Source organism: Peromyscus leucopus, chromosome 8b, assembly GCF_004664715.2.
Source record: "Peromyscus leucopus breed LL Stock chromosome 8b, UCI_PerLeu_2.1, whole genome shotgun sequence".
Lineage (NCBI taxonomy): Eukaryota > Metazoa > Chordata > Mammalia > Rodentia > Cricetidae > Peromyscus > Peromyscus leucopus.
In genome coordinates, this window is record NC_051086.1 from 12,762,965 (window position 1) to 12,788,551 (window position 25,587).

Sequence of the window (25,587 nt, forward strand, 5' to 3'; positions counted from 1 at the left end):
TGTGCTATTTACTCAGAAATTTTTACATTAAACCTACACAATCAAAAACCAAACCTGAGCTTGGTGGGAAACGGCTTTGGAACAATCTCTCCTTCTGAAGGTGGATTCCTAACACGTTCAGTATTATTTCCCTGATAATGACATACATTTGTCTTCCTCCCCGGTGTCACTGCTAACCCGGCATACCACACTGTACTTGGTGTTCCATTTGGGGTTTAGAAATGATTTCAACGTGACCACATGTCATCTTTTAGCCTTCGCCATTATCTTCTAATATTTCCTCAGGAAAAGAAAGAATGTGACCATAAATGCTTTAAAAGTGATCTTTGCATTCAGACTTTCCACTTCTACCATAATTTTGGCAATAAAAAGATGAAGAATGCTGTGTTCAACAACGTTATTATGAATGCCGTAGAATTTTTGTGCTGTTTCCGCTCCTAGCCATGAATCTAGCTAATTGCTCCCTCACATTTCGATCACTCCCCTCCCCAATCAGCTCTCTTGATTCACTTCTGTTTCATGTATTATTTGTTTATCTGTTTGTCTCTTACCAGAGCCTCCTGCATTTTGGTGTTTTTTTCATCATATTTCTCAGATATTGTTTTAATTAAAATTTCATTGTTTATAAGGATTATGAGTAAATTTTGGTATTTATGGGATACAGAATATAATGTAGCACTTACATGTTTTCTTATTATAGTATTTAGATTTTCACTAAATCATTTCTTGGTTAATCCATATAGTCAGTTTTATTATGACAAAAATTTTATCTTGGATGTCTAAGTCTCTCCTTCGTCCATAGGAGGTCACCAGACATTTGACTAACAGTTAAATTATCTGTTATAAACACATATCAAGAAAGGAAATTCCTTATCATTCATCAAAAACTTGTGAATGGGAGAGAGTGTTTCTGAAGAGAAGTGTGGTTCTTGTGGGAAAATAGGAAAAGCACACACAAGCTTTGATGGTTAGAATGCTCCTCATTTATAGAATACTCAATAAATCATCTATATTTCTGGTACCTTTACTTGTAAAGCAGGCATTAACATGTAGCCTAACTCATACAGGATTTCCTAGTTTCTTCTTATTCCTGGATATCAGACTCCTTTAGGATATTTTATTCTTTATGTGCAATTGGCAGTTGTGCTTAATCTTATCCTGCTCATATGTAGTAGGGGAATATTTCTCCCTGAAATAGGCAGTGTACCAAAAATGCTGCCTAATAAATCTGTAGGCAAGATGCCATTGAACTAAAGATAAAGAATTCCTTAATGATCTTAATCAAGAGAGCTTATCTGTGATGCTCAGTGAACTTTAATGTAAAAGCCATAATTGCAAGCTGTGGGTGTGATGACTGGGGAATGTTCCTATCCAAATGAATACTGGAGTCAATTTGCCCAGATTGGCAGCCTGCTAGATTCTACTATGCACAAACTCAGTAGAGAGCTTGACATGGTCCAGAATACAGTTAAAAGTGAATGGGCAGAGAGATATGCTCTAGATAATTTAGACAATTTATAGGAAGTGTTCTTGAACTTACAATAAAGGAATGATATGAATTAACATGCACACATATATATCCAGATTCTCCAATATTCAACAAATAATCCTTATTGACGGCTAAATGTTTTATGTTTAAAGAAAGCTTATTGAGATTAAGTGTATTATTCAAATAGCTGTAGCTTTTCCAAAAACAGTTGAAATCAAACCCCGTCTGCCTAGCTAGCTGAAAGGTTTGTTTATTATGACTTTTTTAATGACTGTTTCCTCTGACTTTGTTATGAGATTGTGGGAGAAGAAAATACTTTCGTGTTTTGTTGCTTTGTGAGTGGAAATAGTTCGACTACTATGTGTTTTGGTTCCAATCCTCCACCTGAATGCAGCATTTTCTTACAATTTTTCACAGTGTATCTCATCTGGTTCTTATGACAGTATACACGTATGGTATACATTACAATTCTTTATTATGCTAACAGATCAAAAGCCTAGGCCCAGAGGAGTGAATTATATGTTCAGGGTATCATGTGAAGAAGTTAGCTAATCTGCATAGCTTTCCAAAATTTGTCAGGGGCAATGACTCTGCTCCGATGTGCATTTGGACGAATTAAATTATTGTGGTTGTACAGATAAGGTTTGGTTGCCGGGTTATGGTGGCACACACCTTTAATCCCAACACTCAGGAGGCAGAGGCAGGTGGATCTCTGAGTTCGAGGCCAGACTGGGCTACAGAGTGAGTTCCAGGACAGGCTTCAAAGCTACACAGAGAAATCCTGTCTTGAAAAACAAAACAACAACAAAAAGATAGGGTTTGATGTCATGTTTGCACGACTGAAATCTTTGTCTTTCTATCTTTTCTTGGCTGCTTCCATCTCTTGGAGACTCCTTTGTGCTTTGTGACATGTCTTCCTATTTGTCCCCCAAACTAAATTGAGGACATTTCACTAAGTCTGCTTTGTGCCTCTCCAATTTCTTCCATCTCTGACCTTTTGATCCTGACTTGAAGGGTTCCTGAGGCTAGGAGAGGCTCCCTCAGATAACCTGTCCCTCTGTAAGTCAACCGTCTCACTATCTCACCTTACCATCAGAAAACAGGCCTGTCACAGACTTAATCACAAGGCTATTAATCTAGGTAGCTCCTTAGCATTCTGTCCATCATAACTGCCACTACACAACTTTCTGGAAAGATGAATGCTATGGCTAGCCTGGTGACACATCTGTACTTTTCTGGCCCATTGTTACTGGGTGCCCACACTTTTGGCTTTAGGCCAAGAGTCTATGAGCTGAACTAATATATCACCCTTTCTTAGCAGAAGCTTTAAAGATGCCCGGGTGTCTAGAGCTATTTCCCATTGCTACCAAACAACATATTCCATCTAGGATTGTTTTGTCAACATCAGCCCTGGAATGAAGAAGACACATGAAGAAGACCTATTGCTGATATAAAAAACTAGTACATAAGAGTGAATGATTGCTGCAAATCATATATAAATAAAATGTTGGCATTAGCTTTGCAGATAGTGAACAGTGAACATTGGAGGTTGGTTGATAAAGTGATAACTGGTATGTAATAAGAAGTCCAAAGGTATAAGAACAACTATATGTAAACTGCTGATATAATATGGGTCTCAATTTTCTCACAGAGAGCCATCTCTATTTCAGTTACTAGGGCAGGGACTAGAGAGATGGCTCAGCAATTCAGAGCACTTCTCTTTGTAATTCAGTTTCCAGCACATGAATCAGGGAGTTCACAACTACCTATAACTTCAGTTTCAGGGAATCTGATGCTAACTTCTAGTACCCATGAGTAACTGCATGGATACAGTGCACATATTCAAGCACATATGCACATAGATTTATGATTAAAATATTAATTGCTGGGTTAGAAAATCTATTAAAATTTTCAAAGCATAGCTCTATGTTTATAGCTCTTTATATTTCTTGTACCTACAAGTACTAATTCACTTTTTTTCTAAATAACAATTAATTTAAGCATAATAGTAACAATGAGAGCATAACATTATTAGTTCCTTCTATTATCAATATCCTGCTACACAATCGAGAGTGATTTCTCATATTGATTTTCACAACTATGTGAATAGCTCCTCCATGCCTATAAATTCGGTTTGTATTTCAGTCACATGATTTTACACCAAAGCCCAATTATTAATTCAAAATTTTATTCCATGCTTCTCTACCTTCCTATCTCCATTACCAGAGATGTACAAGTAAAGAAGACTTCTCAAAGGTAGCTTTTAAATGAAGGTTAAGTTTATGTCCTTACTGTCCTTTAGCTAAAGAATGATTTGTGATTTGAGAAAAAAGTGATTTTAAATGTATTAATTTTTCAGAAAAATGTTCATGACTTAGAGCCATATATGTGGACTGCACAGCAGAAGGTTTGTGTGTTATGCCCCATTTTTCCTCTCTGCAATATTTCCCTTCAATTAACTCTCAAATTATTTTCTAATTCATCACTCAAATCAGGCATACTAAATTCTCAGACTACATTCTCCCTGTCTATTTCCCCTTTATCACAAATAGTCTCCTTGAGCAATGAAAGAGATATCTTGATGGGGGAGGGTATTTGGGGGTTAGGGAGAAACCAGGTGCCAGGGAAACTCCCAGGAATCTACAAGGATGACCCCAGCTAAGACTCTTAGCAATAATGGAGGGTGCCTGAACTGGCCTTCTCTAATCAGATTGGTGACTAAACTGTCATTAGAGTGCCTTCGTCTAGTAACTGATGGAAACAAATGCAGAAATCCATAGCCAAGCACTGGACTGGAAGTCCATTTGAAGAGAAGGAGGAGGGACTGTCTAAGCCAGGGGTCAAGGTAATGAAGAGGGATCCCACAGAGACATCTGACCTGAGCTCCTGGGAGCTCCCTGACTCTGGACGGACAGCTAGGGAACCTTCATGGGACCAACCTGTGCCCTCTGCCTGTGGGTGACAGTTGTGTAGCTTGGTTTGTTTGTGGGGTTCCTAGCATTATATTAGGACCTGTCCCTGGAGTTTGAACTGGCTTTTGGGAACCTGTTCCCCATGTTGGAATGCCTTGCCCAGCCTTGATGCAGGGGGAGGAGATTGATCCTGACTCAACTTGATATGCCATGCTTTGTTGACTCTCATGGGAGGCCTTACCCTTTCTGAATAGAGACAGAGGAGGAGTGGATGTGGGCTGAGGGCATATATGGGAAGTGGGAGGTAGGGGAGGGAATAGGATGAGAGGAGAGAGGGGAAATTGTCCTTGGTATGTGAAACAAATGAAAAGTATTAATACTAATAAAAATAGTCTCCTTTATATGCATCACTTTCTGTTGTGTCATTTGACACTCACATCTCAACTCCTTTCCTTCTAAATCTCTAAACATCTTAGTCTCCCTTGTGCACAATAGCTTGGGGTGCTTCTCCTTGGCAGTTCTCTTTGATGCCTCTCAAAGTATCTAGTTAAGGGGGAATACGTGATCATTTGGAAGCTCACAGCACCAATCCCCCTCATTCCCTGATTAACTAGATGCCTTGGGGTCCAATCCATACTATCCCAACTCTTACTGTTTGATTGTCAAGAGATCACAACCCCTGAGACTTCTCGATGTTATCTCTTGCACTGCTCAATCTGATTCTGAATCCACGCTCCTTCTACTTGGCCTCATCTTGATCCTAAGACCTGATCTTGCTGACATTTCATTGTACATACTTCCTTTCTCCTCTCCTTGACTTCAAGAAGAATTCTATCACTGGATACAGGATTGAAAACAATCTTAGCCTAGTAAGCCCCTGGATCTGTACTTGTCCTCTCTTTGGATTTATCATGTTTTACCATAGCCCACAATTTAAATGGAGGGAAATCTAGAGAAAAACAATTTGCAGTTTTGGAATGGCATGCCACCCTGTGTAGTGTGATAAAATCTCAAAGCCACTTCAATCTTTCAGGTCCTGGGACTTGAATACTGTTTTTGCAAAGCTTTCCAACACTATGTATACTAACTGCTTTCAGTAGTTATAACTTAAGAGTTATAGTTATAACTCCAGTTATAGCTGGAGTGCAGTAATGTCATAGTGTTCATGCTCAGGTAACACTAATTCATGGCCCCCACAATCAAAAGAAGTGATGTTATCAATTGGTATGTGTCAAAGAGAAGCCACAGAGTACTTAAGTGAAAAATGTGGAACTACAAAATAGCATTTTGAGAAGGAGAAAGGTGGTATGCATAAACCTTCAATAAATTGTATTATTATTCTGTTCAATAGCAATTGATATTGATTGGTTACTGTACATAACATCAACTTTATTGTAGGTATATACATACAAAAAAAAAAAGCCCATAATGTTGCTGGGAATTGAGAACGAATAAAATTTCAGACACAATAAGGGTTCAGGCGACAAAAGTAGTGGGGGAGTGGCTTCCTTTACCCTTTGTTACTGGAAGAATATGTCTGTTTCTGGCATGGCTGGATCTAAGATATCTGTTACCTTACAGAGTACTCTTTCTAGGGCTAAGGTTGATCCTGAGTGAATTTACAGTTAGAAAGGCCTTTTCAAGGGGCAGGGAATATAAGCATAGGGTAAACTACCATACCACAAGGAGATGTACTTTCTGATAATGCCACTAACATTGGGATGGAGCTGATGATTGATTCAGCACAGTTACATACACATCTTGGAAGTGATTGTAGTGGTCTGATGGAAGAGGGGGGCTGAGGTCTTATGTCTGAGCTAGGCGATATACTGAGGCACATTTGGGCCTCATGATCAGGAGTCTCTGTTTTTAGAAAGCCGTTAGGAAAGATGTGAAGACAAAACTTATTTTTCTATTACTTAGGTCCTCTACCACATATCAAGGAGTAGACAGACAATGAGAATGGCATCTTTGTGAAAATATTAGAAACTCACTAAATAAATACCAAATTCTGTACAGCTGAATAAAAATTACTCTGAAAATGGACAATGTAAAACTTACATAAGATGATTGAGTGGGTAATAACATTGGCTGTGGTGGATAAAAACCTTAGTTCCTATCGTATGTAAAAATGCCAGATGTGGGCCAATATGCATTTAACCCTACTGCTAATAGAAGTAGAGACAAGAGGGTCTCTGGAGTCGTTAGGCCATCAGCCTAAACCAGTTCAAAGTAAAAAGGTGGAAGACACAGAACAGTACAACCAATATCCTTTTCTGGCACCTTTGAGTGAGTGTACAGACCTGTGCTTCTGCACACATGGGCATATATGCCGTACATACATATATTACACTTGCACACATACATATATACTCACACACTTACACACAAGGAATTTTTAAAAATCATAAATTTACTATTTATTTAGATCTTATCTTTGGCCAAGATATTTAACTATTCATAAATTCAGTTTGTCTCTAGGTTATGGATAATAATCTAAATAATCGAGAGTCAATTGAGTAAGAAATTTTCCCTCTCCATACACCTTTCCTGGCTACCTCCTGTTATTTTTTTAACTCCAAAAAATTTTGTATTTAGTATAGGGCATGACATTACCCAAATAGGAAGCTATCCGTAGTTTACAAAACATCATCTTGTCTTCTGGTAGCTACTGAGTATTAGAAAATTCATAGAGCACAGAACACATGAAGGATTATTGTCATAACTCAGACTTTGGTGTTTCTTCTGAATAATTGTAACTGAAAACTCTACATGCTACTATTTGATAGAAATAACCAGAAAGAAAAGGAGGATGAATACATAATTTACTTATGATGACTAAATTTGCCATTACATTCACAGATCACCATATGTTCATGATCTATACAAATCTATTTTAAACTCAATTTGCTGCAAGTCCCTAAATTATTTCATGATATGTATGTAAATGGAATTTAGTTTTAAGATAAATCCTTTGTAGGGGTAGTTTTAAAATGTGTACTGTTCTAAGAATTAGTTTATTGGGGATTTATTTTGAATAATTTCATTATTTAAAGTGTTTGAAATTTCTTTTCAAGCAACCTAGAAAAACTGTCCATGACACTCATTGAACAAACACTTAAATTTTCCCATTTAAGTGTTAATTGCAATTAACAATTTGAAAGAAATGGAGGTGACAAGGATAAAGAATATAAAATGTTGACACTCACCATGAAAGATCTATTGGTTGTCATACTAAAAAAACCCACTTAATTTATAATATTAATTATTTTCTTTTTCTTACAAAATTTGTATTTTTATTCCTTATTTTCACTAATTTCTGGGGCCTATATATTCTTAACTTATCCAGGATTCTCTTCAAATATAGGGGAAAATAGAACAATACAGTATAATGTTGCCAGCAAACATTGTTTATATCAATCAGTCATATGAGTAAATATCTAATTTTAAAACAACAATTTTATTACTTTTTGTGGTATGATCTTGACGTTTTCAGGTACTGTAGAATCATTATTGCATCCTACTATAATTATCTTTAATCTAATCAGTTAAAATTCTATTTAAAAGGAAAACAGTCAACTTTTTAAATTATATGTAAAACTGTTAAATTCTGTCCTCATAATCTATGCAAGTTTAATTTAAATCTCATAAACACGAAGCTCACTAAACCAGACATCCCAAATGCAAGGCCAGATCATGTTCATTTCAGAAGGTCACAGAATCTCATTTTGGTAGACACGCATCATCTGCGATAATGCCTTGATTAAAGTGACCCCAGAGGGGCAAATGTGCATTTGGGCCTTGGAAATGAGCATATCATCACTTCCAAAGAAGTGAGGCAATCAGATCTTCCATCGTGTCTTCTCTTCTCCCTCACATAGTGTTTTAGAGAGAAAACTGTGGATGTCAATATTCATTCATAATCAAACAGAAATGGGGGCAGGGAAGTTACCTGAAGAGACAAAACCCTTTTGAAGTAAAAAATTCATGCATCTCAATAAGCTAAAATCATTGATCTTTATAATTGTAGTAGAGTATTATTTCAAAAAATTATGCACATTGCTTTATTTAAAAATGTTCAAGAATGTAGTAAGTTAGACAAGTGTAAGGACAATTTTAGGCACAGGTCAACCAGTTATTTTTGTTCCACTGCACAGTTTTCTTGACTTTAAATAGTTACCTGAGACACTGCCATCAGATACTGTGTGCATGTTGCTATTACTGATTCCCTTCCCCTTTTTACCATCATATACTGAATTAGTACACTTTGCTGCACAGGAGAGCCTGGGTAAAACATTTAAAAAACTATTTAAATTGGATAAAGAACACATAACATAATATCTAAGTCCGATTGCTGGTGATACTAAAAGGCATAGTCAAGGAGTGCCTGGACTTGCAAACTCTGCTTTATTAGAACCTGCTTTTGATGGGAACAATTACTTCACCTTAAATCATGGCTGGCAAAGTTGGAGTTCAATATGTACTTGCTAATGTTCCTTGAAAAGCTTTTCCTTTATCCTATTTTGCACACAGCCTCAAACCCCATCCCTCTCAGCAGTGCACATTCCATTTTCTACCTGGACTTGTTAATCCAGCAGGTTTAATGTAACCGTCTCTATCTAAAAATGCATGCAAAATGTTTCATCTTAAGTCATAGGTTAGGAGTGAAATTAATTATGAATGAGAGCCAGTGAAGGACAAAAACACAAGAACCTGCAAACCGAGTGACATTTTAAACAGATTCCTTGATTACAATGCTTTTTGTAATGGAGATGGGAGTACATACCACTTCTAAGCCCTGAACACAGTAATACTTAAAACAACCAGCTTTGAAAGGCTAACAATATATTTTAGTTCTACCATTGTTAACATCATAGCAAAGTCATACACTCACACACACACACACAAATAATAAGCTCGAGACCCTATTGAAATATTTGCATCTTAGATACCTTCTAAAAAGCTTTATGGGTGCAAACGATACCATTGCTGCTCCAACACAGGGGCCTTTGATGTTCCCTCATCTTTACATCATAGAAGGAGCTCAAAGGGTTAATTAAAATTTAATGATATCGGCAGTACTTTGAAAAAGTTATGAACTTGGGTGAGATCAATCATTTTCTTGGACTGCCTGACTTCAAAGCAGACATTATGCAAAAGGAGGCGGGGGGAGAGTGCTCCCATTCTGAACTGAATTCATAAGCAAGGATTTTCTCATTAGTGGGCTGTACATGGAGGAGATTCCAAGTTCAAACTGAAAGGAGGTGAGATGCCAGAAAGTGGTTAATCTCGATGTTAAGTCTTTGATGCTGATCAGTTTCATCTTTCAATGAACATGTCGAGAGGAACATCGCAACACTGACGGGCCCCAAAGAAGGAGATTTGCCATTAAGAAGGATAAACAGATTTTTTTTCTGTTTGTTTCTTTATTTCTACCTTTAGAATCACATTTTGTTTGCCCATATTTAGGAGAACGAATAAAACCATACTAATTAACTTGTTTTCTCTCTTTCTAGGACATCCTATCCAGTGACATTTAAAGTGATTCATTTAAACTTCTCTCAAATGTAAACTTTTCCTTGTCTCTTTGGTCCTTCCTCTAAGTGTATTGTAGTTAGCCAAATTCATATCTCCTAACCCTTTCTATGACATTCTTTTGTTTATAAAAAAATAATTTTCTCTCAGTGAATAGCAAATCTTTTGTCTTTCTCACAATTTACCATGCTTTGTTTGCCCTGTGAGTTCGATCACTTTGACGAAAGCCACAAACATAGATGTTTTGTTTTACAAGAATTAACATTTGTCACTGGACACCAAGAGGAAAACAAAACATGTCTCTGACTACACCAGTTCAATTTAGTGTATCTCCTTGTCAATGCCTGGCCTTAGAAAATTAAAAGGGGAATCATAAATACCACATATATTAGAAAGGTACATTTCCATATGATGTGCATCCATAAAACCAACAAACCATCTAAGTAGCTATACATAATACTCATTTGCTACTGTGTTAGAAAAGAAAACTCATCAAAGTATCCATCTTAGGGAACTAAAAAATTTGATATTGTATTTATCACAATGTCATTCCCCATACAAATCTCTTTTAAGATAAAAGAATGGGGCTTCCTAGAGATCCTAAATTTACATGGTGTATTTTGTTAGAGAAATGACAACATGATCATGAGTCATCTTTGGAGATGTCTTCACTGACTGAACGGTTGATTAAGTATATTTAGAAAATATTCTTAGAGTGATATCATTCTACTCAACAACTGTGGAATGGAACCCTGGACTTGAGCAGATCCAACAATTAATGCCAATCAGTCTGCTGTTTCATTTATCTGCTTAAATAATACGGTAACTATTTACAAAGCTTTGTAATCTTGGTTCCTATAAGTTGTTTGATAGTCAGAGTAAAAGTGCTGTGCTGGGTGACTCTAAGGGCAGAGTTCCAGTGCAGGGAGTCTTTTTGGAGGAACTCATTCAAAGAGGAGGTCAAGTACAGGATATCTGCAGATGTGTAGAGAACAGAACATTCAGCTGGAGACTTCTATATAAACCAACTCAAGTTTCTATCTCCACTTAATAAAAGGCATCTGGTGGGAAGATTCAGCCAGTCCCTGTCTGCTTAGAACACCACAACTGCATTTAACTTTGTGAGAGATACAGACTTTGATTTACAGAAACTAAACCAAATTTATCTCTTCACAGTTATTGTTTATCTATGGTTATTCCCAGGCTCATTAAAAGTCAGTACAACATATTCTTTCAAATATCCTTCTGAATAACCTATGATACATTTTTAGAAATCAATCTACTTTTCATTTATAAAATTTTAACTCTTCTTTCTTTCTGCCCTCTTTATATATGAAAAAATATGCTTAAGTGCCTGTTATCATTATTATAATAACTTTAATTTCATGTCATTGAATTCAAATGTTTTAGTTCCTGAGATAGCACTTAGGTAAATGATATAATAGACAAAAACAAAACAACAACCCAAGCCCTCAGAGATACTGCATCCAAAGTTTAACACTGCTAAAGATAAACACGTAAGTAGTTATATCATGTGGGGAGTCAACCCACAATGAGAACTTGATATTATTGCAAAGACCTGAAGGTAGTAGAGAAGTAAGAGAAATGAACATTCAAGAACAAGAGAATTCTATAGCAAAACAGCCATACAGAGCCCCAGAGAAAGGATCTTGGTACATTCTACTTTAAAAATTTCCTGCTATGTTATACCTATGACAGAATTATTTGCTATTAGTTTTATTTCATTCTTTGTCAAAGAAAAAAGTATTATCCTTCCCATCCACTAGTCTCCTAGCTACCTACTTGACTTTGATCTTTCTTTTTCTTAAATAATTTCTTTACATTTATCATGGGTATAGTGTGAAATTTAAGATGCTTTTTAACTCTTATTCTTGTAGAGTGTCAACATAGAATAATGCCAACAAATAATTCAAGCAGGAACATTTACTGATGATATGGCTGCTAACAGCTTTTTCATCCTATAAACATAAACATATCCCGAGGTATCTGATAACTATTTATTATACATATATCCCTGAATCCTGCTTGAAGTCTAAGATTCTGTGGTTCATACCAAATTCCTATTGATTAGGCTTCCTTTTTCAACTCAAAATCATAAAGTTATCAAATGAGGTGGCATCAGATTCATGCTCTAAATTTAACTATTAACATTTTTTATTTATTTGCATATTGCGACTTGTCTCCTGGAATCACTTGCCTGTACTTTGCCTAGGAGGAAGTAGGAGCCTCTAAGTCTTGTACTTTACCAAGCACGGTACTTGAATGATCTTTCTTCTCACTCAGAATAAATTATCTGAGTGCTTTTGAAGCAACTTTATTAATACTACTTGACACTGCATATTTCATGAATAAGGCACTTCAATACTGACCATTTATGATTCTCTTCCAATTTCACACTATAATGCTTCCTTAGTTTGCATGTTAAGTCTTTTGCCATAATTAAGAAAACAATATTCTGATTTTTTAAGTTTTTTACTTGAAAAGGAAAAATGTGAGAAGCTTATTTATTCCACTGGAAATAACCAACATTAGAAGACAAAATGAAATCTGTAACTTCAATCTATTCTTTGGAGGAAGGGGCAGATTTTCATGCCTGACACCCACTGTCAAGGACATGCAAAAAGGTCACTGGTTTTCAAAATAAAGATGCAAGTCAAAGATGAAATGTATCTCAATCCTGTAACTTGATGGCCAGGTAAGACTCCTGAAGGTGATCATTAGAGACAGGTCCTATGATTGAAGCATCAGGCTTAGTGAGTCAAACCAGAGATGATGGGAGCGCAATCAGGGGAGGAGAGATCAATCAGAGGAGACAGAGGAAATGAGGCACAAAAAGTCCTACTAAAAGAAATAAGGGCTTTAAATTTATCAGTCTCAATGAGCAGTGAAAAAATAGAGAGGGGTGATTAAAAAGAAGAAAGACAAAAAGAAGGGGCTTTTGTAGAGAAAGGAAGCAGAAAGTTAGATTCGTCCCAATGCCTGCTCACTTCCATATATAAAAGGATGGGTTAGAAAAAAAAAGTACATCTTTATTGAACCCATTAGTAAGTGCTTCACAGATAGTAGTGGCATCTAGGTTTTCTGTATTCAGATCCTGTTTCTACTATGTGTCAGTGATGTTCTTGGTCAATGCTTGGCATTGAAACCCTGAATATGTTTATAGAATGGAATAAATGTATTTAACTTGGTTTCTTTGTGATGATGAATCAGGACATAAAGTTTCATTATGGAACCAAGAACACTACAAGCAGTCTGAGATGCATCACTAAACTTATTTCAAGTTAACAGTATGTTTAAAGAGGTTTATGCCATAAATTTCTGTAATTTGTTTTCAAAATTAATCATCAGGCTAAGAATTCACTTCACACAGTAAGTTCACTACATAAATAGAAAATACTCACTTTGCATATTCCCTCTTAAAATAATTAAGTATAAGTAAACTTTAAAGAAAAAATGATTTCTTATTTTCCTACATTTAACATTCCACCATTTAATTTAAGCATGAAATATTTAAGAATTGACATATTGGTCAAGATCAAGTTATACATACATACATACATACATACATAATTAGAGTGGGTCTTTTTTCCTAAAGAAAGCCTCCACTATCAAAAGAATTTCAGGATTCAAACACCATATAATCTGAACTATGGACTAGGTCAGAGTGGAGATGCCTGAGATGAAACATGATTTCTCTTACATCACTGAGTTTGTACAGACTCACTAGTGCCAGTCTATCTCTGCTATTTGTATCATCTTTTTTCTTTTCCTGATATGTCAGATTCTACTAGCATCATGCCTCAGACAGAAACCCTACAGTTAGGCTCCTTCAGGTCTCTAGGAACAATTACTGATCATTTTTTGAGTAGTATTTGTAAAAAACTTTGCAAACAGATGCTGTCTGGCCATGCAACTGTTCCAATGCCACACCTGGTGGTCTGAGCTTAGTGGACAACTCGCTGAATTTCTCTTCCTCCACCATGTAGGTCCCAGGATTCAAGCTAACTTGTCAGGCTTGACCATAAGCACTTTTACTCACTGAGCCATCTTGCTGGTCCTAAAATGCTACTATGTTAATGGATTAGTCCCCAGTACATGCTAGCAACAACTGGAAGGTGATAGAATCATTGGTGTTTCTTGGTGAGAAGTCTTTTCATCCCTTGGTTAGTATCCTCAAAGGTGCAATTGAGACCCTGTTCCTTCTATTTCATCTTGGTGTGAAGTGAATGGATTTGCTACACCACAATCGGCATTGCCATGACCTGTTCTATCACAGCTCCCCCCCCCAAAAAAAAAAAAAAAAAAAAAAACAACTCTTGTGATTCCACAATTGTGTTTGGAACATCTGGAGCATTTTGCTCACACACATACAGTAGTGGCCTACTAAAGTTGTACATGTTGAGGGCATGCTGTAAAGAGAAGGAGAGGGCATGTACATTTTTACTTTGGCTAGTAACATTTTTTTTTGGATAGGAAAGCTCCGTGAATATGTTCCTTGGACACTTCAATAGAACAATTATAGATTGTAAACTTCTAAAATAGAGGAAATGGAAATGTGTTTCTGCACAGAACAGGAACTTCCATCTTCAGCAAGAATAGCCTGTGCTTCCCCATAAGCATGCCAGACACTGCTGTTTCATCTGTAGGAGAATAGACACAGCCTCCTCCACACTTTATTGAAGAAGAAACTGCACATATTCAGATGGTAAAATGACTTTAAATGATGATCAGTAGATGCCCTAAAGGGGTACTAACAAGAATTGCTGAACAGGAAGATGAAAGCATGCATATATATGCTCAGATTATGTATAAATGACATACAATCACTTGAATCAGCTGTGTCTTGCCCTTTCCTTTCTTAGGGGCTCATCATTCAACACTATCTGTTGCCAACTAAGAAAGAGTGGTTGTTACACCAGCTAGATGGCTCACTGGGTAAAAGTACTCACCATGCAAGCCTGACTAGATGAGTTCAATCTCCAGAAGCCACAGTGGGAGGAATGCTAACTCCCAAGGGTTGTCCACTGACGTCTAACCTTAAGCCATGGCACATGTTAGTCTTTCTTCATTCCGTCTCAATCTTGATTTCTTTCAAATAAAAAAAATAGTAAAATCACTTTTTCTATGTTAGTTTTGAGATAGATCCTCCCTAATCCCGTAGCTGATGATTTCAACGAGGCTGGCTGGCCAGAAAGCTCTAGGATACTCCTTTCTCCTGCCATATCCCAACAGTGGGGTTGCAGAGGTTGACTGCAACATCTAGCTTTAATGTGAGTGCTAAGAACCTGAATTCAGAGCCTCATGTTTGTACAAGTACTTCACCCACTAAATCACTTCTCCAACACTGGTTCTAATATTCTAGGTGGTGTTTTACTTCTTTATAATTCACATATTGTACCTTTTTTTTCATTTAAAATATTCATTCACTCTTATTCTGGGAACAAGAAGATGTAGGAAATAAGAGGCCATGGTGCTGTGTGTATCACATTCAACACTCACTGTGATGAAAATGTGACCAAGATCATTTCTTCCAAACCCAGAGCTAGGAAAACTTCCTTCCAGGAGCTTCAGAAAAGGATGGTGTTTTTTATGGTTTAAAGACAGGGCCCCAAACTGCTCACCTCGGCAGTTTGCTTTCCAGGCACCACTGGAGAAGCATCTTGATGTGCAGCTAGAAAATAGCATATGCAGGACATATTTTCAAAACATCTCAGAGACCTACAAAGGGATGCCTGGTTAACCCCCTACGCTGAACTATAGAACGCAGTTCTGGAACCCTCCAAGGTGTTCTCTGCACTCCTTAAGTACAGCAGTGTATGACTTTGTAATGTGTAATGTATCTTGATCAATTGACGCTGCTTCATATGGTGCCAGAAGGATAAATGATGCACTAAAAGATTGGGGTGACAATTTACCTAAATAACTATTTATTTTTGTTTGTTTCTCCACTCTTATGTTATAAATTCATAACTAAACTGGGGGCCAAAACACACTATCTCTGGCCTTAGAGAACATACAGTTTCATCAGAAAGGGTGTGTGTGTGACATGAATAATCAAAACAAGGATGAAGTCACAACCATGGTGGTAGACATAAAGGGGCATGACAACATATAACAACACAACCTTGCCTCATTTAGGGTCATTGGAAAGAGTGTCAAGATACCAATGTTTAAAGCCAAATATTTGAAAGAATGCATTTATTGATGCGATAGAGAACAGCTGAAAATATTTGCCTTATTCATTATAGTTACAGTACTTCATGGTTTCTATATAAGTCATTACTGAAATTCCTTTTTTTCAATATTATGGCAAACAAATTATGAAAACACTGGCTCTGTATACACAATGGCAGGTTTTTACATCCATCTCCATGATCTCACTAAATATAATTACAAATATGCTATCTCTATAAACATTCTTTATTATATCACATTATATATGGCCTATTTCAGGCTTGCAAATATTTTCTTGTCATTAGCAGTAAACTGCACTTGGGAGAAGGAAGAGATCTTAAATATAAGCAAAGCAATAAGAATAAATTTGACTTTTTATTTGTGGATAAAAAATATTATTGGGATAAAATCTGTGATCGGGAACCTATTCCTCTGATATTATAGTTTCTATGAATGATTCTTGTATTTCATTTATAATTCATTAAGAGAAACAGAGCATATGTGTTTCCTGATCAAGAATGAGAATGCAAAAGGTTTGTATGTGTAAGAAAGCCAGGATATATTAGCAAGGAATAAAATTCTTCAAGGAAATGGTTTCTTTGCTTGAAATAATAAGATGGGTATTTTGTATGCAATTTATTTTATGATTTTTATAAAACTCCAAATAAGATTAACCATTTCATTTAAAATATTTCCATACTAAGAACAAGGTCCTAATTTGAACTCCAGTACCATACACACACAGACATACACCACACATATTTTTTGAAGATAGAATATGGACAGTATTTTATGTATTAACAATTAATAAAATATTTTACTTACAGTTCATGACATACCCTGAGAATCTCTAGAATGTGAAGAAAGAAAATGTTGTCATTGCAATTTATTGATAATTGATACTGAAACAAGATATAGAATTTAGAAATATCACGTTCTGGTTTTGTCTCCCTTTGTAATTTCAGGAAAAGGGAAACGTAGAACTCGAATACAGACCTGACATCTCTTTCTGATAAGAAAATAGCATTTGGACTGAGATGAAACTGAAAGTTCTATTGTAAATTGACCAGTTCAGTTAATATAGAGGGCATCAAACAGAACACTGTATTATCAGAAGTCCTCACTACTTGGGATGGGTGAACAAAGTAAATGTTACTCTAAATATTCTTAGTAAAATCATTGTTTAAAACAATGAAGACATCATCCTCGAGTCATCACAAATGTCTCCTGTAGCCTCTGGTGCAGGTATTCCCCAGGCTTTGACTACGTGTTTGTAACAGGCTGCTTCGTTCCCTTTGCATGTTGTTTGTTTATTATCTATAAAACAAGACCAAAAGTGTGTGTGTGTGTGTGTGTGTGTGTGTGTGTGTGTGTGTGTGTGTGTACAATTAGTCCTTATCACTCTATGCTGATGCCATATTCTGGCAGTAAGTTACCTCTATGGCACTCTTGATTGGGCCCATGTGCACTGTCAATGTTGCTGCACCTGGCTGTGAGTCCCATATCATCTGGATGACACTGGCATTATGGAGATTCTCACTAAGTAACAGAATCACTGCTTCAATATCTCAATGCAAAGACAGTGTGGACACAGACTCAGCGCATCCGAACTCTACTTCTATGTTTTATTCTAGATGTAAAAATTTAAGTAGAGCAATGCTTGCTCCACTTAAAAGCTTTACCTTTTTAAAGGCCCGAACTAGGTTATCTATAAATTCTAATAGTTTTTGGTGCCCTTAAAAACACCTTGCCTATTTTCTATTTATTCCTACTAGTCAGATGTCAAGAAACACATCTCTATCTAGTTTTCTGAATTAGAAAAGTGTATGGCACATAATTAAATTCACAATTAAGGGCAAGAATAGAGATGACTATAAGTTTGTTGATACTAAATAATTGTCTTTTTTTGGTTTCCTGAAATTAATAGCAAATATATTTGCAAAAATATATATGTTTGGTTCAGCCTTTATAGCAGCACGTACTTATTGGCTTTGAGGATAGGAAATGAATATTCTTGTTCCTTTACACAGAATGGATTCCCTTAAACTTAGCAAATGAACTGGGATGTAATGTAATGTGAATATGATGTAATGCTATTGACGATGCTAATGACTGTGGTCACTGTCTCTATGCTGGGCATTACCAGCTCCTCCCAGTTGATCTGTATCAAGAGTGCTGTCCTGCATAACATTTCAGAAGAAAGATGATGGGACAGAAACTTGGAAGTTAATTGGAAAAGGTCTCCTCGGATCGTAAATTGTTTATCAGTGTCAAGACAGGATTCATCAGAAATATCAGGATGGATGTGGTCTGCAATGGTCAACTGTCAGTTTGTTCAAAAAGAGATAAAAGGAATGGACATTTGTGTCCTCACATGGACAAGAGCCTGATACAGGGTTCTTATGTTCAGACAGCCATGAAAAGTTAGAGATATATACCATTTGTCAGCAATCATGTTCTTATAACATATATTAAGAATATAAATATATAATCATAAATATAATTTTCCTCACTTTCTAAGGATTCTCTCTGGAATGAAGCATAGATTAAGTGAGTTCATCTATTCCACTTACAGATATTAGAGAGAGAAAAAATAATAGACCTTACCCGTGAGACATGAGCAGTTGGGGAACATGAGCATCCAAAATTTAAAGAGCAAAACTGAGTGCTACACTACAGTGTCTACTACAAGCTCTGATACAGAAACCAAAGAGAAACCAGCCAGCATATAAATGAAGAAAAACCCAGAAACACACAAATTATGTTCAGCAAAATAACCTGAGTTTCTCTAAGCTGTTTCAACACAACTGGCCTGACTGGGTAGTTTACTATTTCAGTAAACTGCTTCGATTTTGCTGAACTCTTTTGGCCTGTGGGACATGTATGTATCTCATATTCCTTCTACAATAATAATACAAGTGCTTGTATATAGTGACATTTTTGTGATATTTAGGGTAACTGTAATGGATTTTAAAATATTTTCATACTCTGTAATAGTAGTATGGTGAGACACACCCACCAAAGATTCAGGCATTAGAACAATTGGTACCTGTTGAGAGAGCTGTTTGGGGAGGTTTGGATGGTGATAGTGCAATTATTCTCCTTATCAAAGAAATACGTCTTTCATTTTATTATGGGTATCAGTATTTCATTCTTTCTTCACAGATCACTCTCCATTCAGAACTGGGCAGGAGGTCTTTCTACTGAAACCAGACTTTAAAGTGCTGTCTTCCCAAGAATTATGGCCTTAAATATAAATGCTGCCATTTTTCTCTAATCACAACATGTTAGATTTTATAACATTGTTTTATATAGGATCACTGTCCTCTTTCTAAGAATAGTTTAATAATCACTGAAAACTTCAAGTTCAACTCTGAGAAGGACTTGACTTTCCTGATGAGCCATCCTCACAGAAGCACAGTGAGTTTGCCAGTAACCACGAACACTCTCACCAGGCTTCTACAATCAATTAGGTGAACATCCTCAATACACAGCTAGTGCAGAGCTCCCACCTCTCTGTAAGCTTCCTCAGCCAAAGTTATTGCTGTCAACATGTGAACCCTTTGAGTTTATCTACCAAGTGAACTACATCCTTGAGGCTTATGCTGAAAATCTAAGGTGGGTCAAATGACCACATGCAACTCCTGTTGATTCTCATAGGCTTTAGTTTTTCTCTTGCAGGATCCTATATATATTCTTTCATTTAAATTCAGCCTCCTTTCTGAATGAGTAACTAGCTGACTTCATCTATTTTATAGATTATTTCCTCATACCAGATCCAATCCCAAGAAGACCTTTTCATCTGCCTTGTAATGCTCCCATGTGTCTTCTCAAGCCTTAGTTGTCATAGCCTAACCTTAGCAAAGGAAACTGAGGTACTGAGAAATGGCATACAAATTTTTACTCAGCAGCTGAGTGTTTATTGCTAGGCAAAATTTGAGGTGCATGATTTATATGTCTGCTTATAATCGCCCCAGGGGTGCAATGTTGAAGGTTTACAATATTGACATAAAGGTTGAATGAATTAAAATTGGTGCAGTGTTTTGGCACTGTAGACACTATATATGTTTTGCTATTCCTCTAAGTTTATTTGAATGTAAATGTACTTCTCAAGGAGCAATAAGGTAGAAGACACAGATAACTTATGCAATATGTTGTTTCTACTCAAGTATCCTCCAAGGAATAAAAAAAAAAAAAAACCACTTCCATCATTTTCTGCTTAGGAAAAAACTGCTGAAGTTGTTGGGTTTCTGAAAGCAATGGAAAAAGACTATGATTCATCTCAAGATGAACATGACAAATAAAGATATGTCATATAGTCAATCAACCAATATTGATCATTCACTTTAAGTCAGAGGGGGGTAGGGAAAGACATTTAAAAATGAGAAAAATTTGACACAGACACAATGGTAAAGATGGATAATAATCATTTTCCTTCACTTGGGGTCATAGAGATCAATGAATCTATACCCACAACTCTATTTTTGTGGTAATATTGGCAATATAGTCTCATTTTTAACACTACATTTGAGAAATGACATATATGAGTGTTTAAATAATTCTAATTTGAATTCATATTTGATGGATATGTAAAATCTCACTGTAATTAGGATATAGTTACCATTTAATGCCAGGCATTTTAATATATGCAACACTGTCTTCTGTTTCTACCTCTTACATGTCTGAGTTCTTTTATGCTTTGTGTGAACAGAATTGCCTTCCTGTTGGGTGTCAACAGTTGGCTGCTCTTTATCACCGCCATAACCATCCTTGTAGTCACTTAACTTCTTCTACTATTTATTTTAATAATTTAATGCAATGGAATTTAACAATCCCATGTCAATATACATTATTATACTATTTTGAGTTTAAATATTTGAAGCTAAGGGACTGCCTTGCCCATAATTAACATAATTTAGAATATCTTATAGAATTAACATCTATCTGTATGTATAAAAGCCAACATGAATATATATTCCACCTGGCTTCAAAATCTCTGTGCATAAACATTAAGCTACAGTAATTAGAAAACATAAAAAATAAAGGTTAGACAAAGAAGTTGGCAACATAGGCCATAGATGGAGCATGTGCAAAATAATGGATTCAAGTCCTTATGGTTTAAGATGAAGACAACAGAGAGAGCCCAGAATCCCTACTAGATGTCCCAGGATAAACAGAGATGATGTTAAGAAAGGCCAACAGCACTTGAGAAATGATTTTATTTCTATGTGAGTGATGCAATCAAGGAGGCAGAAACATAAACTTAGATTTAGCTGGGAAATTCCCTTTAAAATTAATAGAATCTGCCAGTAGAACAAATGGAGTCTTGGAGAATCTTACAAAAACTGAAAGATTTTTTTTTTTTGGTTTCAGACATTTTTTTCAGCTCATTTTCATAAAAACATAATATAAACGGCAATGCCACCACCATCCCCTTCTAGGGGTGTTCCATCTAGTTGGTCTAAGCTGCTCCGAAGATTCATAGTTCATCACGTGATTTGTGCAGGGCATGGTCTCGTAGATCTGTTTGCTTCCTGCAAAGTTTGTCTTTAACATTGTCAGCCTCTCGGGAAAAGACATCAAAAGTTCATCTTCATACTCTTCCACGATACTCTCACAGGCAAACTTGAGCATGTACTGGTGTCTGAATCAATTCGGATGCCCTGTGAGTCTAGTTTACTGGATTCTCTATTCCCGCCCACAATACGTCCATAGTTCTAGCAGTGGGTTTCAGGGTCAATCTGTTCCCCATACTCCTTCATGTTGTCACACACCTCCTCAGGCAACTCTGGGAGGTGGGCCTCTGAGTGGGCATAAGGTACCCCCTCCACAATTGACTGGCTGTCATCTGGATTGATTCGGAAGGATGCCATCTGAATGGTCTTCTTGGGGTCTACCTGGGCAATTTCCCACTCTAATTCATCCGCCAGAGCCCTGAAAGCTCCACAGTGTAGATCCTGGCTCCTTCAAGCCCAGGCAGTTTCCAGTAGGACCCCCAAAAGTAGGGCCAGCCAAACCCAGGCTTTCTTCTTTAGCGTAATGGGGTTGTTCCATCTCTGCTCCTACAGCTGCCACCATGGCCCATTCATCGGAAAGACTCTGGACTCTCGAAAGATCGTATTTTTAAAAAGCAGCGATCTCACACAGACAGAACCTGAGATTTTTTTTCCCTTCAGTATCTATTACACTATATCTGGATATTTATAATTTAACTATTTTATATAATATACTATATTATTTTAAAATGAGTATGGACGTGCAGTTATAAAAGTTCTTAACTTTTTAATTTTTTTGTTAGAGATGAATGATCATTTCTACTCAAAAGAATTTCAGAACTATAGTATTTGTGCTTGGGAACAAAACACAGTAAGTATATTTTTTCTCAAGGTGTATGTTTAAGAAGTGTAGAAAAAGTCAAATATCCTTTTAGACTGGTGGATTTATTACAGCACAGATAATGTATATGTCTTTGCATGGAATGTGTCTTCTGGTTGGAACCCTCTCGTTCCCAGTCTGCACAGCAATGAAACTTCTTGCCACTCTGCTCTCTTAGGAGCCACAGCCAAAGCTCCACCACTCTGCAATTACCTTCCTGTTTAATGCTTACTGGTTAAATTACACATTTAATTTACAATCTATTGATGACTTTTAAATTGCTTACCTTATGTTCTTATTAAAAAAAAAAAAAACCTGTCATCTATCCCACCTCCATGGACTGCTTTGCAATGATAGTGACAGAAGTATGGGAAACGGTTTTACAGTAGATTTTTGGAAAGTGTTTGTTTCAGATATGCGTGATGAAAAACATTATATGAATGTAGGTATTCTATTAAAATCTCCTCCAATCTGTCACCAACTGAGAGGCAAATGCACAGCCGACCTGGTAATTAGAGATCATCAGACTTGCATCTGTGTTTAGCTGTTGCACAGGGGTAAACTTTGGTGGCAGATCCAGATGTTGGGGAAGAGATTATCCCAGCTGTTGGCAGTGGGAACCTGAAACAAGGCTACAACACGAAAATGACAAGAAGGATCAGCCAAGAAAGCTGAAGGATGAAGAAAAAAATAGCAGTGTTATCCAGCTAAATAGTTGGAGTGCATTGCTTACAGTAATCTGAGTTTCCTTGAGTATGCCGTAAGCCTTCTTGTGAGAGAATAGATGTATATTCATTTTCATTTCCACGTGAGTTCTTTAGTTATAGCAACTGAAAAGCAGTGATGAAATAACACTTACACTATGATCACAGCTACATATTTTACATACAACCCTCAGTAACTTTCCCCCATGTTTTATGTGAATTTCCATGGATAAGGCCATTTAGTTTAAATGTGTCAAATTCCTTAATGGATCAAACAACAAATATATTGGAAGCTCTTCATGAAACACTAAAGATTGCAAATAGATGGTTGGTAGATGGCTGGAGCTAATAGGACAAACTTAGAAATTGCATGGAAATCAATTTCTTAAGAGTGAGGAACATGTAAAATTGCATATAATTCTTGACTGAAATGTCAAGAATCAAGAATATTGAAAAAGAAAAGATGATATTTCTAGGAGTACAGAAAGGAAATCAAGGGAGTGAATAAATGGAGAGAGTGGCCAATGTTTAAGTGCTTGGTACAAAAGCATGAGGATGGGAGTTTGAATCCCAGAATGCATTTTAAAAAACACATGTGGTCCTGTACCTGCAAAAGCATCACTGTGGAAAGTGAAAACAATAATATTGATGGAGCTTGCTGGCTCCCAGCCTAACTACAGGCTCAAGGAGAGATATAACCACAAAGGAATAAATAGAAAGTGATACAGAATGATATTAGTGTCTGCCTTGGCCTTCCTAGGTACCATATATCACATGTGCATATAACACATTCTGTCTGTCTCCTTCTCCCTCCCTCTTCCCCCTCTCCTATCTCTCTGTCTCTCTCTCTGTCTCTCTGTCTCTGTCTCTCTCTGTCTCTGTCTCTGTCTCTCTGTCTCTCTCTCATACACACATGCACACATATACACTAACATAAAAATGAAACTAATCAAAAAGAAATTGGGATCATAGCTTGTTGGTAAATAGTCTTAATACTACATATGCTTTATTTAATAATATGGGCTCTGTGTTAGGCAACTGATGATACAGGTCTCACTGATTCTACCTCTCAGTATTCACTTTCTATTTAATCCCCTCCCTGGCATTTAGTCTGGAGCTAACTACTTGCTTCTAAAAAACAGACTATGACAAAGTACATTCTGGATTAGATTACTGGATCATGAAACTGACTCCCTGTCACTCATTCCCAACACATGTACCTTCTGCCTTCTTGGCTACTTGCTGTGATGAAGCATGCTGGGCATGCCTACATCGTAAGGGACAGAGTAGCAGTTGCTTGATTAGAATCAGAATTCACAACAAATTCACAAGCAGTGTTCCCAAAACATTTGGCAAATGGCCTATTATAAAATGATTATAGAGCCTATCTTGTTACCTAGATGCTACAGATTTAAACATCAGGGCCTAGGGAAGTTCTACTTATTCTTTTCACAACACCAATGAGAGAATTCTATGATAGCCAACTGATTTGTTGTGACACTACTTAAATCCTTCTTTTGCCTTTGACTAGACTCATTATCATGGCAATTTAATTTAGTTTTCCAGCTTTACATAGCATTTATATGTTAGTTACCTTAAAATGGGTGTTTTCAGTTTACATTTTGTCCTAAATATCAAATTGCCTTCCTGTCTATGAAACCATGCTGCTTGAGTGTTCAATGGGGCATCTTTCACCACAGCTTTGCTCATTTGAGCTATCTAAGGTCTTTTGTAAATTCTTATGAGTTTTAGAATCATTTTTCTACCTCCGTGAAAAGGATTGGGATTCCAGTGATTTTCTAGATCACACTGGGAAGGAGGGACATTTTTATAATATTTAATTAGTACAATCTATGAATATGTGATTCCTTCATTTGCATCTTCTGAAATTGCTTTGATCAGTGTCTTATACAGGTTTTTTTTACAGTAATCTTTCACCTCCCTGATTAAATTCATACCTAAGGGCTTTATTTGTTATGCTACAGTAAATAGGATTAATTTTTCTTCTAATAATTTGTTGTTAGTATAAACACAAATGATAGTGATGTTTATATGATAATTCTGCTTCTTCAAATTGTATGAAATTCATTAGTTTAACAGTTTGTTTTGTGTTATTCAGGGACATAGGTTTTTACACATAATCGTGAGTCTGTAGCATGTCATATACAAACAACTTCATTCATTTCTAATTCATATGCTTTTTATTTCTTGCTCTTGACTTTAACTAAACTTGCTACATTCACATCCATCATCTTAATTTTGGTAACTCCATTATTCCAGTTACTCAAAAGCAAAACAGCTCAATCATTCTTGATTAGTCTCTCTCACATCCAACTTCCAAGCCAACAAGAAGGGCTTCATTCACCTTCATTAAAGA

General features: G+C 36.4%; 1 pseudogene; it reads right to left on the bottom strand.

The window, feature by feature from the left end:
• Window positions 1-21,540: 21,540 nt before the first annotated feature.
• On the bottom strand, window positions 21,541-23,308 carry LOC114689876 (annotated as a pseudogene).
• Between the last annotated feature and the right edge of the window lie 2,279 nt (window positions 23,309-25,587).